Source organism: Cupressus sempervirens, chromosome 11 (assembly GCF_028749045.1).
Source record: "Cupressus sempervirens isolate cs-2001-9-10 chromosome 11, ASM2874904v1, whole genome shotgun sequence".
NCBI classification, from domain to species: Eukaryota; Viridiplantae; Streptophyta; class Pinopsida; order Cupressales; family Cupressaceae; genus Cupressus; species Cupressus sempervirens.
Window position 1 is genome coordinate 685922969 of NC_143128.1, and position 12794 is coordinate 685935762.

The window sequence follows — 12794 nt, forward strand, 5'->3', positions numbered from 1 at the left end:
TTCCATGTAGTAGTAGCTATCTTTACAAAAGATTCAATATCCTTAAGAAATATCATACATGTTTTTTTTAGAAACAATAGTCCACCAAGATAACTGAGAGGGCAGGGGGGGGGGGGGTGCGAATCAGTTATCAAATAATTAAACCAGTTATCTTCATTAAAAAAAATTAACCATTCAACCAAAGTAAACAAAAACCAAACAAATATGTACATAGATAATTACACTAGATATGTTGACTAGGGAAAACCTTGATTAGAGGGAAAAAACCAGTGGGAATGATGCCCACAAGATGATGTACTAATATAAATATTCCTTGTTAGAGGATAGACCCTGTTAGGAGTTTTTTACAACATTTAGTACAATGAGTCCCTATTAGGAGACTTTGAATCCCTGTTAGCAGATTCCAACCCCATTAAGAGTTGTGTTAACCTTGTTAGGAGTTGTAGTATAATGTATGCAAGAAGAGCCCACTGCCCAAACATGAAATTTCAACTACAAGAAGAGCTCACTACTTAAACAAGTAATATACTAGTATCTTCTTATTTTCTCTACACTTTCCTTTATCCTATTGACTATACCAATCACTATTAGACCTTGTATCCAAATACCAAACCTTGGATCGCTCAGAAAAACCTTGGCAATGAAGTTTCCTTCATTTCTGTACTGTTCTGCTCAACTTTGCATTAAGTACTCTCTGCTGCTTCTAAAAATTTACATTTTCTTATATCCATACCATGAGAAAGGGAAATGTACTTCCTTTATACTGAGTCCACAAAAAAATTCTTGAGTTGGTTGTTAGTCCTTCTTGATTAATCATTATAGGCCCACATTAAGAACACGTTACAGTTAGCGATAACACAAATATTCGGCCTTGCAACTTGAATAAATTTTGATACATGAAATATTATGATAAGTGAGGTTAGCCACATCATTCTCAACATGTCTTCTTCATGTCCTCAACCTTGATCATCAAGATACTAACTCTACTAAGAGATATAACAAGTTTACTAGAACATGCTCTATCTCAAAACAAACATTACCAAAGCTTAAAAAACTTCTTCTAGACTTATACTTTCTACTTCTCACATTAATTGCATATATAGATATTTAAAGTATCTTCCATAACCTCGGGTCATTATCATGGTCAACTAGCCATCCGTACCAACTTTATCTTTCTGCTATTCTTCTATCAAATACCACATAAGACATCAAACATGCTACGTTGACATCAATGAAAAACTCAGTCATGAATGTAACATATCATCATCAAACCAATCTCTCCAAACTTCCAACAATTCTGCCAATCTTCCGACATGTTTAACTTGAGAGTGAACTTCCTCACATTTTTCTTCAAGAATTCCTTCACTTCCTTCTCATTGAGACTCGACATGGGTTGCTTCAAAGTTTATTCAAAGATTTCCTTGATAGTGTTCTTTGCATTTTTCCATCTAGGTTTTACTACCTTCATAAGTTCATTAGGAATTTTTTATGAAATCTCATCTAGCATGTACTTCCATTTGTCTATTTTAGTCATGAGTGTATATTTTATCTTTTTTTTCTCTTCTTCATTCCTTGTCTCATACTTGAGAAACTTAAAACATGCCATGTCAATTCCTTCTTCCATTTTCTTCAATCTTTCTAGGAGTGTAGGTGTAGATCTTTTGAAGATAATTTTTTCAACTTCATCTTCACCTAACTTCAACTTCCTTTTGGATTTGGCTACCCTTCTTATAAATATAGTAGGGGAGGATTTGGTAGGTTTAGTTATTATTAACTCCCCCTTCTTCTTGGGAGGCTCATCCTTCTCAGATTCTATTATTTCATCCTCTTCATAATTATCATCTACATCATCTCCTTTTCCTTCTATCAGTACAAGAGTAGAACTTTCATGCTTTGTGCTTTTCATTAACTTTTCTATCCACTTCCTTCCTTTGTTCACTTCTTGAGGTAGCTTGGTTTCAAGCTCAATTCTTGCATTTTCTTCATCATATGTTCCAAAATAGGTGACTTTAGGATCCAGAGGCTCATTCAACAAAGATTCAATGATATCCTTAGTGTCATCAATGTTAACATCATACTCAAGAGGCTTAACCCATGCCACTCTAGGTCTAACTACCTGAATGTATACTTTGTCATAGTCAACCATGAAATATATATCTTTCTCATAGTCTTCCACAAGCTTCTTGGGTATCCTATACCTATTTTTCATCTTTTATTTAAATGTTTCAAAATAATAATCCATGATGCTATCAAAATTCTCACCGATTTCTGCTATTATATTCATTGATTTGATATAAAATAGGAACATCCTTCCTCCATACTATAGAAACTTTGGAAGGGAAAAAATTTGAACAAAGAAGAATAGACATGTCAAAAGGGAAACAAAATTACATGGGCTATTCTTTGACACTTTGATGCTCTCCATGTTGTTGTTGAATTGCTTCAACAACAACTCAGCAAGGTCAAAGGATAAATTATTCTTTACCACCTTATATGCAAGATAAACAACTTCACATGAGGTGGTATTCAATGGACTAGAGCTATTAATTTTGTGAGAAAACACATGTATGCCAAAATTAGGCTCCATGCTATTATGCTACTTAGCTTCATGCTTCTTTTGTGCCACTAAACAACAGTTCTCTTACCTAATTCAACCTAACCTAGCTTTTTGGTGGGTTTTTTTCTATTTAACATTAACAGTCTAGTGATATTGTGAATCATTTTCTTTGTAATCTGAATGGGTTGATCAAACCATAATTACCCATTATGAAGATGGCTTAGGATAAAACTGATCCATTTGACATGAAAATCCCTTGGCATATGTGAAATATGTGTCAAACCCTTAGTTTTCAAATGTTGATCTTTAGGCTTCAATACACCATCCACACATAAATCATTGAACACTTCATTCATTTCTAGGGTTCTGAGTTCCTTAATGGAACAATGGTAAAATGAATAGATTTCATGCATGAGTAATACCTTGGGGAGAATTTGAGACTATGCACCAACTAGATTAGGAGCCTCTACAATCACTAGAATCAACTTGAGTGTAGGTGCCTTGCAGTCAACTCCATGGACTAACATTTCAAAAACTTTCTTAATTTTGCTACTAGATGATGCCATTTCTTGGTAGGGTTTCTAAAATGCACTAATACTCAAATTTCTTAGAGGCTTTGAATTTTCTCTTCACAAATAGCTCTAGAAACTCATAGTGAAATAATGCATTTAATTTCTTCCTTTTAATAAATATCCTCTTTTTAGTTTCTATTAATGCTTCATACATATACTCACTTGGTGATAGACTATCCTCCACTCAGTTTGTATTTCAATTATTGGAAAATATTCATAGCTTGGTAGACTCACCATCACTCAGTGCCTGCATCCAATGTTCTAGTGTATCTTGACCTCTCTCGGTAAGGTCTTATGAGCCGACCTATCTTGGTAAGGTCTTGAATTTTCCCATTGTCACTTGGTGATCCTTATTCATATTGAATGCTAATTGGATAATTCTACTTGCTATCTAGAACTGATATTAGATGATTTCTTCTAAATCACAATTTCAATAATCTCCATAGGAAACTAAGTTGAAATTATTGAGCTACCCAACTCAATGACTTCAGTGTCAATCACTTCATGATTCTGTCTTACATTCTTTGGAGATTTTGGTACTCATTTTTACCTTATTTGTTTTTTGATATTGTTAGCTTTTGATTTCTTTTGATCTTCAATTCTTCCTATGTTTATATATTTCTTGGAAAGATGTCAAAGTTCTATACAAATAAAACATCTCTTTGTAGTATCTTTTTTCCTCATGTGATGTCTCACACAATTTTCTCCAATGTGCCTAAACTCACCACAGTAGTGACATCTACAACATGTGTTGTAATCACATCCAAATATTGCTTTCATGATTTTTTTTGTTGCATTCCGCTTACTAGTTTTGCACTTTGAAGATCTGTGTCCTTATTTTTTTCAATTCTGACACTTTCCTTCAAACTTAGGTTTCTCTATGCATTCACATGCCCTATGACCATCCTTGTTGCAATTACAACACTTTCCATTGAATTTTTCTTTATCATTGCTCCAACATTTTTTTGATGTATGACCTATCTTACCATAATGATTGCAAGTAAGATTTTTATTCATTTGACCTCCTTTCTAAGATGATTAACCTTTTTCTGTATATCCTAATCTAGCTTTGCCTTTGTGTTTGTACTAACTTTTCTCATCAATCAATTCATGCTTTCCTAAGATTTCATAATTTTCTCATTGGTTTGTTTTTCAATGTCAAGATCATTCCCCAGTCTTTCATTCTTAGATATTAATTCACAAGTTCTTCAGTTGCACTAGTGAGTTGATCAATAAATTCTATTTGCTAAAGGGATAGTTCTTGAATTTCATTGTCCTTCTCTTTTATCACTTCTTTGGCTTTGCCTTTTTCTTCCAGGGCTTCACATAATCTGACTAATTGGATTTCTTGCTCTCTTTTCATATTTTTGACTTCTTCTTGAAGATTAGAATTATCATCCAATAGGTCTTTGATTATTGCATCATCTTCATCTAAATTTCTTTTAGGACATAGGTCTTCAATTGAACTTTCAATGTAGAGATTTTCATCCATTTATAATACAAGATCTTTCCATCTTTCAATTATTGAGAGATTTTCTCTTTTTCTTTCTTCAATGATCAAATGGACAATTCTAGATCCAACTTTTCATTCTCAATAACCTTATCTAGCCTGTATACGTATGTTGACTCTCATCTTATCTCAAGCTATTAAACTTCTCAAGTGAGAGCCAAATGCTCTGATATACATTTCTAGAAATTTAAGGTAGGCAATATTACTAAGAGGGGAGGGGTGAATCGAGAACCAACAAAACTTTATCTTACTTCACCAATTAATCCTTCATATAATATTCTGATCTAATAACATGCATGAAAGTCTAAAAACAATTAAAAATTCATAACACTTTGAAACAAGATATGGTGACCTAGAAAACTTCCAATTAGAAAGTAAAACTAGGATGGGGATGATACCTATAAGCTTTATTATTACAGTATAAAGTTAACCTACTAAGGCATACAATTGACCACTTCTAGTGATTTTCCCTATTAGGAGCAATAAGGACTTTGAGGTCCACCTTGTTAAAGGATTCACAAACATACGATGAGGTATGCACTTGGTTAAGAGATTTAGAAAAAGATAGTTAAGTCTACCCTATTAAAGGATTTGATTGAAGCATATGTTAGGATGAACTAGTGGCTAATGTTTGATCTAAAACTCTATTTTTCTGAATGATATTCCTTTTATTACAATGATCATCTAACTGTGATCTAGATAAATATTTTTTGTCCCTTATACTACTTGTAGAAATTTTAATTTTCTCTTATCCACTTCTTATTTATACATATTCATATTTGGATATGATACAAAGAATTACATATACACCGATCCAAATAACAACTTATTGGACTCAGCTACAATACCAATTTCATCATAATTGATAAAGTCACCCTAACTATTGTAACTCAAGTTCAGAAGAGAAATTTGGTGATGTTTTGATACATAGAAAACACTATCGATGCTCAAAAAACTTTGGCACTCGGTTGAACTTGAATCTTCATCCGTACTAATCACTACAAAGTAGCTCAAACTCAATCAACACTGTGTTACTTGGTAAACACTAAGAAACTTGGTAGCTACTAAATCACTTAGTTGACACTACATGAATTGGTCAACATTATATTTACATTGTTAACAATGCAAGCTTATTAGATATAGTACAACTTGTTTAATATACTATAGCTTGATTAACACTATGATCTTCTTCATTTCTGTTGAATAGTTCAGTAGCCTCTGCTATGCTCAGTTTGCACTATACATACTCTTTGAAGCATGGTAAACATTATATATCTTGGTAAACACTATAAATTGACTCAGGTGCTTGGTAGAAACTACATTATGATTACGTAGCTAACACTACAAGATGAATGATAAGCTTGGTAGTAATTGCAGAGCTTGCTAGCAATGTAACCATTTGACAAAGTGTTGAGTCATTGATAGGAAAAATAATCTTAAATTTGACATGTATATGTAAGGGGGAGTACACCTATGTATCAATCTAAGGAGTGATAAGGAATGAAATGATCCATCAAAACATCAATAAAATTGTTATGTTTTGAAGGAAATTCTGTGTAGTTATTTTTTCTTGTTTTTGTTATGTATGACATCATTTTGGGACTTAGCCAATTTTTCCAAATGTTCCCATGACTTTTGAAGGGGGAGATTGTTGGAAATATGGTCAATAAGATGTATTGAGTGTTCTCATTTAAAGCAACATAGATACAACATTTCATTTATGCATTTAGAATTAGAGAATTGTCTAAGTGTTAGATAGTTTGTAGTGTCATGGAAACATATACAATGTGTACAGATGACACACGTTGAATTAGATTATGTGTAGTTGTGGATAAATTTATGGTAATATCATGATGACATGGTTAAGTGTGTCAATGTGTACGAACTATATGGTGTAAGTTAAGGTTGAAATACCATTACGAGTATTTGATAGAGCAAAATAGAGAGTAACAAAGAATTGAGTTGTATGACTTAAGGGGTTATTTTGGTAATAAAATAATTACTAAGTCATGATGAGATAACTTTGTGAATAATAATCCATAATTTATTTTATATTATACCAAGCATGTGAAGACATAAGGTTGACTGAGTAAAGGATTCCTAATTTGCAAAGTATAATTAAATATCTTATATTGCGTAGATAAGTGTGCTATATGTGAAAGTTGTATGATATGTGAAATATTGTATGAACAATTTAAAAGATATATGTACCTATGTGATGCAAGATTTGATCTATCATCAGAGCAAGAGCAAGTGCAAGATCAAGTCTATGATCTAAACTTTATTGTTAAATGCATGTTAGGGCAATGGGCTCTTCTTGATTACATTGTATACAACATTGTTCAACATTGTTGGTTTACTTTCATACACAATTTATAGAGTAATTAACAATATTCAATTGTGGGAAAAAGATTTCAGAATATTACTTTACCCCCTGCCCCCTCCCTCTTAGTATTATCTATTTCTAACAAGACCATGTTTTTTTCTTTTCAATATGTTCAATTTCTTCATTCATATCTTGTAGACAAACTTCATCCTCCAAAGAATCTTTTAAAAGTCTGGACTTAAACTCAAAAAGTAAGTATTTATTAGTTCTAAGTCTATTTCTTGTCAAAACACCATACTCTTTATCTTCAATTATTTTTTGAGGTGCATGACAAAGTTTATTCTCACATATTGTGCTAACATAATCTCTTTTCTCGTTTGTTCTCCAATATGTTAATCTTGAAAAATAATTTCAAGTTCATTATATCATTCTTGTTTAGGTTTTGGTTTAGGTTTGGCATGCTCAACATTGCCTTATTTTTGTTTGGCTTCCTCTATCTGTGACTCAACACCATTTATGTATTACTTGATATCCATAGCCTATTGCTTGGAAACTAGCAATTGCAACTTAACATTCTTAGTCTACTAAGAATATGTTGCTTTGATTTCTTATTCAGGAGGAGTGCTTGGAGCACTATCATTCACATATATGAATGAACTATAATATTTAGGTTTTGTCTTACATTCAACTTTGTTCATTTCTATATATTCATCAACTCTTACATTTGCACTTTCCACAATTTTGTTAGTATTAGACTTCAAACATATATAAGCATTGCTCTTAGTGGATTATCCTAGCAATATACCTTCATCACTTTTAGCACCAAGTTTTCCATTCCCATTTTCTGTCTGTATGTAATATTTGATTCCAAAAACTTTAAAATATTTCACATTAGGTGCATATCCATACCATAATTCAAAAGGTATAGCATTTGTACCTTTCTTACTTGCACTCTATTTAGAGTATAAATGACAACACTTATAGTTTCTCTCCAATATTTTTGTGATACATTCTCCTCCATCATCAATGTTTTAGCACAACCCATAGTTGGTCTATTTCTCCTTTTAACTATTCCATTATGAGGAATGGTCCTAGATGCAACCATTTGTCTTTTGATTCATCTATTATTGTAGAATATTTTGAACTCATTGGAAATGAATTTAACAGCTTTGTCACATCTCAAACACTTCAAATTCTTCCCTATCTCCTTTTTAACTATGGGTAGATACCACTTAAACAACTAAAAATCATCAATTTTTTCTTTAAGAAACATCTTAGTCATCATCATAGAATATTCATCAATAAATAGAATGAAATATTTGTCTCCATAATATCTTTGAACTCCAATAGATCCACATAATTCAATATGAATCAATTTCAAAATATGATAAAATGAATATGTTTTTCTCTTGAAACTAAACATTGTCATTTTTACCAATTGATATTTTTTACACATGGCATTGTCAGGTTTCTTTATTTTTGGAAAACCTCTTAATCTTTTTATTTTACTAATGCTAACCAAATTATCAAAATTTATATGACATAACCTCTCATGCCATAACCAAACATCTTCATATTGCACAAACGAACATGTCTCATTAGATAAATATAGATAAAACAAGTTACCTTATGTTTGCTCACCATTTCTAATCAATTTACCATCAACATCAAGTATTTTGGCCTTTCTATGATGGAATTCAGCTCTATAACCTAATTTTTTCAACTATGAAATACTCAACAAATTATAGTTAATTCCTTCAACCTAGTAAACAATGTCTTATTTGATCTTATCACTAAGTTGAATTATCCCTTCATATTTCAAAAGACATTCAATATCATAACAAATTTAACACATCCACCCTTGTATGGTCAAATGTCCATAAATTTACTTCTAGCACTAATCATGTGATTAGAGAAACAACTATAAATTATCCATATGTCACTTTTGTTCACATAATATATTAAAAATGTTTTTAGATCTTCATTAGAATCTTCTTTCATAGCAACGTAGACTACCTCTTCATCATTACTTTCAGATTTAGTATCAATTTCTTCTTCAACGATATAACAAGATTTCTTTCTTTTGTCATTGTAGTCCTTTTTCTTCTTGAAGTCTTGGTCATCTCTTCTTCCTTTACACTTTCTCTCATTTATTTCATCCTTATCCTCTCTATTAGGAAACCTTGTAGCAATATGAAAAACCTTCTTGCATGAAAAATAGATTATGGGAAGTTTACATTTGCATTTTCCTTTGCCTCTTCTGAATCTCCTAGCTATTAATGTCTCAAGTTCGTCAAGTTCATCAAAAGTATCACTATCATTTTTCACATGTTTTCTGTTTTCTTTCTTGCTAAGAATCAATTATTATTTAAAATCATATTCAATAGTAGAAGGAGTGTAATAATCAAAATTGGACATCTCAAAAGCAGTAAGCTTACCAATTACATCTTCCACGGTTAGTGCATTACCTAGTGTACATCTTAGTTGTTGTATTACAAAAAGCCTAATAGCATAAATAAGAGGTAGAGTTCTCAATATCTCACTAATTATTGTTTCATCTTCAATTTTTCCTTTGGCTCCTCTAATAGAATTGAAAACTTCTTCGATTCTTGTGCAATACTACACTATGTTCACACCTTTTATCATTCTCATTTCATCAAACTTACCTCTTAGACTTTCCAATTTGTCTCTGAAGTGACTACTTTCACCTCCATAAATGGTCTTTAGTTTAGTGCACATTTCCTTTGAACTATTAGATTCCTTTAGGTCACAAAAATCAACATACTTAAGGCTAAAGAAATCTCCAACATTGGCTGATTATGTTCTTGATTTTATTTCAGTTATTGAGCAGTTAGAGGGACTATTGTTATGTCCACATATGCACTATCCAGAAAAACCAATGTAACATCACAATTAATAGCCATATATAGCCTCATCTACTTCTTTGAAAATTTTCTTTGGTCCTTTGGTTTCTCTCTTTTGTATGCCATGATCTTTAGCTTTGAGTACCTTCAAACTTCTCTCTACAAGCACGAATGCTTTGATATTGATTGTTATAATATTTAGAATAAATTTGGGGGGGGGGGGAGGGGGTTTGAATCAGTTATTGAAGGTCTAGACGTACCAATTGAACAAATAAACACTTAAAAAACTTTAGATCTCATCATTCCATTGATTGGTCTCTACTGTAAACTATTTGCAACATTAGTTATTTTTCATTGTTCTAAAATAATAGACTTACAAAATGTAAACCTTAATAAATAAAACATCATAATAACATCCACAAAAGTTTGAAACTAGGATTTATTGTGGAAAGCCAAATTGGGAAAAAAACACCAGCAATATGTCACTGATTTTCACTCTTCTGAAGTAAGCCCTATTAAGAGCCAAACCTATTAGAGGTTACAATATACACTATTAAATGCGACCTGGTTAAAGGAATTAATCACCCTATTTGGACTGGCCTTGTTGAAGGACTTTAGAACATTCTAGTATAATGTCACCCAATTAAAGGATTCACATATATTATTAAGTCCTTATGATTGTTAGGCCAACCTTGATTAAAGGATTTCAAATACTGTTCAGAATGGTTAGAAAGTAACAACATACTTGATTTGTTAAGTACAACTAACTTTGCATGTTTAGATCTTTGTTTAACTCCTAATACTGATTTATTTTCTAACCTCCATTGTCATCTCAATCTTAGATTCACTTGCAAACCCTTCAAGAAATCACTCTTCACTCCTTCTCAACTCAATTAAGTCTTCTTCTTAGATTTTCTAGTCAACAATGTAATGCCCCGACAAGGGATCCAAAGAATTAATCTAAAATTTCACTAAGTCTGCCAAACAATTTTTTAATTTATTAAAAAACATGAAATTAAATCCAATCACAACTTATACTTAATAACGGAAGCGTTAGCATCAATTCAAGTAAACATAACACACATAAAAAGTTACATTCTTTAAGGATCCCTTAATGTTGAATCACATCTAAATTATCTATTCATCTAACATCACATCCTTAGCAATGAAACATCCAATGTTCTTAAACAATGTACAAGTGTCTTTTTTATTGTCATCCACCGTACATGTTACAAGGTATGAAAGGCTTAAAAGAATATACATCCGTGTAAATAAAGTACATCATCATACTAACTCTTAATCCATGATGCAATAACATAAATGAAACCATAAATCATACATGATACATCATCATAGAAGATATAAACATCATAAAAGATAACCATAAATCATAAAAAACATCTAATCTAAATGCACGGTCCCTTCCAACTGTAAATAGCATCATTAGACCATCATGGATCCTAGCCATCCCTCCATGCATAACATTCCAAATCACCGAAGAGATCATTGGTATTAACATAGTAGGAATGTCACACCTAAACATACTACATCATATGTAGAAAGTAATCTAACATACAAAGTAAAGCATAAGATAACATCATCTAACATATGCAAATAATCAATATAAGAAACATACCAATAAATACATCCATCATAGGGTATATCATCTATCATAATGATCCAAGAACATAATGAAGATAAATACCAACCAAGGATGCTCCAACCACGGTGTCTACAGATGGATCTCAAATGATAAGAGTGATAAAACACTATCACCCGATCGCGTGGAACCTAAATGGTCCACTCCCACCGTGCCGAGGAGATAGTCTCAAGTTCCAAACAGGTTATCAAATCACATAGCATAAATACTCTCTAAGTCTAGGAATCCTAAAAGTATACTAACTCAAAGGTTCCAATCACAAAATTGACATCTAATCCCAAAGGCACACAATGACATGTAGGAAACCTACTCTGTAAGTGGGTAAGTGCCATCACATATATCATGTAGAAGTTACCCTGGCAGTTAGCTTAGGAATCCATGGGTCCCTACTAATCCTTATGCGGACACTAGTATCCTCTCATAATGACAAGGAATACTATAGAATGCAAGGTCACAACCAAGTGTTCTCTCTACTCCCATCCTAGTCTGTACTAGGACTTGAGGCATGGGCGAGAACAAAAAAATTATCTTTTTAGGTTCATTTAATCCCCATTTAGTGTAAATATTTTCACTTATTTAAACAACTTATAATGAGTTACTCTGGCAGCCACTTAGGGCCCCGACCCCCATTGCAAGCCACTTCCTAACACTACAAGTAGATAACCTACCCTAAGCTCATGGAATCATAAATCACCAAAATCATTGCAGTCCTATACAAGCGACTGGAAAGAAATACCAAAAGATAATCCATAAAAAGAGCATCAAATCTCCATGAGAAAATGAAAAGAATCTATAGATAATCATGACCACAACAATTCTCTATTGGCAACTGAAGGTATCACTGATAATCAATTTAGTATCCATTGGTTCTCAATAACCAAAATATATCTCAAAATCATATTGATTGAAGACTCCAAAATGGTTGAGTCAAAACATGTCACAACATGACATCATCAAGAAATAAATCAACATTTCAGTCCTATCATGGTGACTGGAAAGAAATTCAAGGATAACTGATCGATGACTCAAAAATGGTTAAGTCAAGTGTCTTAGATACATGTAACTCAGCTTCACCCAAGAAGACTGATAAGAAATAACAATCGGTAAATACAAACATTTCATAGAGCATACCACCACATAACCATGGTTGGGTTTATAAAGATCAAATTTAAAACATCATCATGACATCACAATCATAGCCCTCGAGCCTCTGTTAGATATCCTATACTGGTCAACACTAGTCAACCCAAAAACCCAAAACAAGGAGCATAGAGAAAACACAAAGCAAGCACATGTTTTGGTTTG